Source organism: Equus przewalskii, chromosome 31 (genome assembly GCF_037783145.1).
Source record: "Equus przewalskii isolate Varuska chromosome 31, EquPr2, whole genome shotgun sequence".
Lineage (NCBI taxonomy): Eukaryota > Metazoa > Chordata > Mammalia > Perissodactyla > Equidae > Equus > Equus przewalskii.
Genome location: NC_091861.1, coordinates 12,745,374 through 12,751,373, shown reverse-complemented (window position 1 = coordinate 12,751,373; position 6,000 = coordinate 12,745,374).

Here is a 6,000-nt window from a genome sequence, read left to right as displayed (position 1 = left end):
CCTGCATTTATAATTCTCTAAATGGGAATATTTTCATTATGCTAATGTCTTATTTTAAGCGAAAGGAAGAACCCTCCTTGATTAATTAGTTCCAGTCAAGAATGTGTAATCATTTGACTTGAGCTGAGCTAATGACATTTTTTGCATTAGCATTACAGGGTTCACTTAACACATAGTTAAAAAATAATAATAACCAACTTTAGAAAATGAAATTACCCTACCTATCATAGTTTTGTGTCAGTCCTATATCCAACACTTGGCTGAAGTCATCCTCTCCTTGAAGCATTCACCCGTTGTTATAGCCTCAAATTATCTCCTCTGCCTCTAAAACGATAACGGCAGTTGCATCAATCATTTGACAAGATGTTCCCACTCCGGAACCTGAAGATTCAACAGATTCATATCAATTGTCAATTAGGCGAGCCAAAAATGAGATACAATATTTTCAACAGATGAAGGAAGTAAGAAACCAAATTCCCATTGTGTTCATGGGGTATCTAAGGCTACGTTTGATTAAGGCACTTCCCCAGTGTCTCCCAAGGACCAAGTATCAGAGGTAGGATTCCAGTCCTGCATGGAGGGCCTCCTGAGCTCTTTTCACTATTCCCTGTGCCTCCTGATTCTCTGGTCAGATAATAAGATATCTGATCACAGACAACTTTTAAATCTATACATGGTGCCATCTACAGGATAAACACTCAGAAAACATAAGTTTACTGAGCAAACAGTTGAGAAGGTGGGATCACTAGGAAAAAAGCTTAGTTACACAGTAACTTGGCAGAATGGAGGAAAGGGAATCATCTGGTCCAAGATTTCACCAGCTATTTTCACCTTTACACTTTCTTTCACTTCCTCAAAATTATATAATTCATTTGAACTTTGCATTTCATTCAGGGAAGTTTCAAAGTGTATTGATACTGAAGCCTGATTACTATATTAATCAGTTAAATAGGGAGTTGTGACTAATGCAATTTTCCAAATCTTTGCGATTAGTGAAGTCCAGAACATTAGAACTTCTTACTATAATGGTTTGCTATATTTAACAAACTAATCTTATCTACCCATATAAGCAGACCAAGCAGAAACTTGTCTTGGCTTAGGACCTGGCTCAATCATTTCTTTTGAAGCGGCTGTTCTGGTTAAGTACATCACATAATCTGTGCACTACGAATCTTTACTTTAGTCTGACTATCTATAACTTAGCCATGTTCTCTGACTCAGTTCATAAGTTTAATCACGGATCCTTTGAGGACCTCATAAAAGCTATGGATTCTCCCTGCAGAGAGTTTACACATGCACATATGTACAAAACTTGACATATGATTTCAAAGACCCTCTGAAAACCCAACTGCAGACTCATTAAGAAGCCTGTGAACCCCCAAGTGAGAGTGTCTGCTCTAGTTTTTTCTTATGCATTTGAAACGTCTCTCTCTCTCTCTCTCTCTCTCTCTCTCACACACACACACACACACACACACACACACACTGAACTAAAGCTCCATCAAAAGTTTCTTTTGCATCTCATTTAGTATCAGTGAGCACACATGGTAGGCACTTAAAATTCTTGCTATAATGGAAAAGCATAATGAAATAGTGTTAGTGTTTTGAATTACTCCTTGTTTTTTTCCCTATCATTTTCACAAGCTTTCCCTAAAATTAATGAGATCTCGTTTTGTGTTTACAAAATAAAACTAAAAATAAACAAACAAAAGTACTATTCTTCAAACCAGAATGACTTGCAACTAGGATATACAACTATGTACCAGAGCTTTGGGGAGGAAAAAAGGAGGAATATTGGCAAGAGATGTTAGTTCAGGGACAGTCTTTCTCACCAAAAAGCATACCTAAAAAAAAAAAAAAAAGTACAATTCTTCACTAGCCATCAACGTTTAAATGGGACAGCAGGATCTCGTGGTCTCCAAGTTAAGCTTTTGGAGTTAAGCTCTAGGGAGAAGATAGGAAATGCTCATAAAATTTGGAATGGGAAAATGACCTGGTGTTGAGAAGAGGTTAATCTCCAAAATATATAAAGAACTCATACAACTCAACAACAAAAAAACAAACAACCCAATCCAAAAAATGGGCAGAGGATCTGAACAGACATTTTTCCAAAGGAGATATATAGATGGCCAACAGACACATGAAAAGATGTTCAAAATCACTAATTATTGGGGAAATGCAAATCAAAACTACAACAAGATAGTACTTTATACCTGTTAGAATGGCTATAATTACCAAGGGAAAAAACAACAAATGTTGGAGAGGATGTGGAAAAAGGAATACGCTGCTGGGGGAAATGCAAACTGGTGCAGCCACTATGGAAAACAGTATGGAGGTTGCTCAAAAAATTAAAAATAGAAATACCATATGATCCTGCTATCCCACTACTGGGTATTTATCCAAAGAACTTGAAATCAATAATTCAAAGAGACTTATGCAGCCCTATGTTCATTGTAGCATTCTTGACAATAGCCAAGATGTGGAAGCAACCCAAGTGCCCATCAACTGATGAATGGATAAAGAAGATATGGTATATATATATATAATAGAATACTACTCAGTCATAAAGAAAGACAAAATCGTCCCATTTGGAACAACATGGATGGACCATAAGGGTATTTTGATAAGTGAAATAAGCCAGCCAAAGACAAAACACCACATGATTTCACTCATAGGTGGAAGATAAACAAACACATACATAAAGGGAACAGATTAGTGGTTACCAGAGGGGAAGGGGGTTTGGGAGTGGGCAAAAGGATCAAAGGGGCACATATATATGATAATGGATAAAAATTAGACTATTGGTGGTGATCATGATGCAGTCCCTACAGAAACTGGTAAACAAAAATGTACACCTGAAATTTCACAATGTTATAAACCATTATGGCCTCCATAAAATTTAAAAAAAATGACCTGGTGTCTGAGTAGAAAACATAGGGAAATTAATACCTTGCATTTTATGGCACTTCTCAGTTTTCAAAACACTTTCACATATATTATCTTACATGATAACCCCCACCATTACCCTATTAGGGCGGGCAGGGTAGGTATCATTGCCCCACTTTATTTATGAGAAACTCGGGTCCAGAATGATTTCATGAATTACCCTAGGTCATGCAACCATCTTAAATGGAAGAGTGGGGATTTGATGTAGAACTTTGGACCCAGATTCTGTTTTTCCTTCTATTACAGGAGAAGTCAGGGAGAATGTAGTATTATTTAAAAAAAAAAAAAAAAAAGCCACATACATTCATGAGAAGAAAAGGAGAGCTTTTAAAAAGCCCTTTCAACCAAGATGCGTGAAATTTCATTTTCAGTGACTCTATCAGGGCATCTGACTATTTTCAAAATACTCAGCAAATCAATCTTTTTCATTAAAATGCAATTACCCTTGTATTCATCATAGAGGTTTAATCATTTGTGAAGAATATAATGGCTTATCTTTACCAAATGCCACTGTAATCACTTGGGTAAATAGGCTGGAGCCATTTGTGTTATTCCTTATGGGATAGTAGGTTCAAAGTTGTAAAATCTGGAAATATTTTACCACAAGAATACTGCTATAGGCATTTCCCATTTTGAACCTCAGCTGTCCCTGCCCAGTTACATTTTGCAAGTCAAGAAACTCATGCCGAAGCATATAGCAAACCAATTTCCTCATGTTTAAAATGAGGGTGAATAAATAGCACCCACCTCATAGGATGGTTTTGAGGATTAAATGAATTAATATACGTTAAAGCACTACACTAAGTAATCAATCAAAGTTAACCAGTATTATTTCAGAATTTTCTTTAAGTCAGGCTTTTGCTACTTAAGTAAGTGTATTAAAAAGAGAGATTTTATAGCACAGCTGTGAAATTACAAGTTTTATGTGATAGTTATATTTCAATAAACATTAAAATAAATACACAATATGTAAAGAAAAGATGTTTGTCCACATATCACCAAAAATGATTTCCCACATGTGGATCCTGCCTTGGGAATATGGCCCCACCCTAGGCTGCTTGCTATCCATAAAGAGAATATAGGAAGTTGAGTTTTTAGAGCTTAAAGGTAATCATAGAGAAAGTAGTTTGAAGCTTACTAGATGCATGGGAAATAAAAGAGAGAGATAAAAGAGAGAGAACCAAAGGGTACAAGTGGAACATAATGGAGTGGATGCCAAAACCAATTAGCAAAGAAAAGAAAAATAAATTTTTGCAAGGCTCTTATTTCTATGGATCCAGTGTCTCATGGGGGCGGACATCCTGAAAGAACACAAGTGGCCTTCAGAACTGACCTTAGGCCAATCTCCTGACCGTGAAGACACAAAGAGGTTCTGTGTAAGGGAGCTACAATGGGGACAGGAGTCCAGAAATAATTCAATACAAGAGCATAAGGGGAAAGGATGTAAGATAAAAAGGCTTTAGACAAACAAAGAAAACAAGAAGAAGCTAAAGAGAAATAAAGTTAGCCAAGAATAGAACTGAAACACTCATCATGTACCGCATATGTACGAGCAGAGAAGGATACCAAGGCAAAGTAGCAAGAAGTACTCAAGATGCTCAAGAATAAGACCAAGAAGCTCCAATCATGAACTATGGGATAGACAGGCTGGAAAGGGTCCTGGAGATCATTCACCCAACTACCTCATTTTACAGAGGGAGAGAAGAAGGCCCAGGGTGAAAAGACTCGCCCAGTACTCAGAAGCCCAGCCCAGGGGTTCTTTCTCCAAGTTCAGATCGGATGTCCAGAATGTGACAACAAAATAGAAACTCATTCTTTAATTTGAAGATAAAGGAGAAGTCACCTAAATGAGGAAGGAAAATGTAAAACATGACTCTTAAAGAGACAGTCATTTACTGTTCTTTTTAACTTTTGCATCTCCGAAATGGGGTTTACAATAAACTCAATTGAGAACAGCCTACACAAATGTTGAAATGATGGAAAGAAAAGAGAGATAAATAAAAATAAGAAAGAAATAAGAAAGGAGGGAAGGAAGGAGGAAGAAAATAAAGGAAGGAGGAAGGAAGGACATAGAACTAAGCAGTAAAGGACGAATTAAATAGATTAAATATACGTATTTCTGTAAAAAGCTAACCATCCACATCCCAGGATACTTTAAAAATCCAAGCAAAATAAATCAAGTGTTTCTGGCACCTGTTAAAAATCTATTAAGAACTTAAAAGATTAAGAAAATTCTAGAGGGTTCCTAATAGAATGCAAAAGTTCTGCTATTCCCCAAAGTCTGATATGCTGCAAAATTTTGTATGAGATTTTATCATTCGAGTTCATTTTTCCACCTATAAAATGGATAGAACTCTGGCCTGCCACCTTCCACCAGAGTTTTAGAATGAGATGAGGATTTATACTGAGAGTGTTCAGCCCCAAGTATTAGTGAGACTATGAAAACTCTTAACATAGACAAGTTTCTCCCTGACTTTCACAAAATATCTTTGCTGTCGTTCAATATTAAACACTGAGAAATCACTTCAAATGGAGAGAACAGCCTATAGTACGAAAATGAATTCAAAATATTTTGAGACTTGAAAATGTGACTTGGAAATGCATGAGAATACAAGAAATAGCTGAAATGTGCAGTCCCCTCGGTACTATCAACTGTTAACATAAATTCCATGAACAGGCTAACGTTTGTCCATGAGGAAATTAGGATACTATGAATCAGTTAGGAATGCATTTAGCTTCAAGTAACAGAAAACTTATTAACAATATCTTTAAAAGCATACACGTTTATTCTTCATGTATAAAAAGTAGCCTAGAAATCAGCAGCATTGATTGGTTCAGTAGCCCAATGAGATCAGGACTTGAATCTCTATATGATTATATTTTTGGTGGTGGTGTGGCGTCAGGGGAGGGAACTTTCCCTTTTCTTGGTCATGACATGGCTGTCACAGCTTTGTGCATCTAGTCTGTACCCAAGCAAAAAAGAAGAGAGGAAGGGAAGTAACAGTTTATTTTGCCTTTTTGTCAAGAAAAACAAAAGCCTTCCCAGAACTCTCC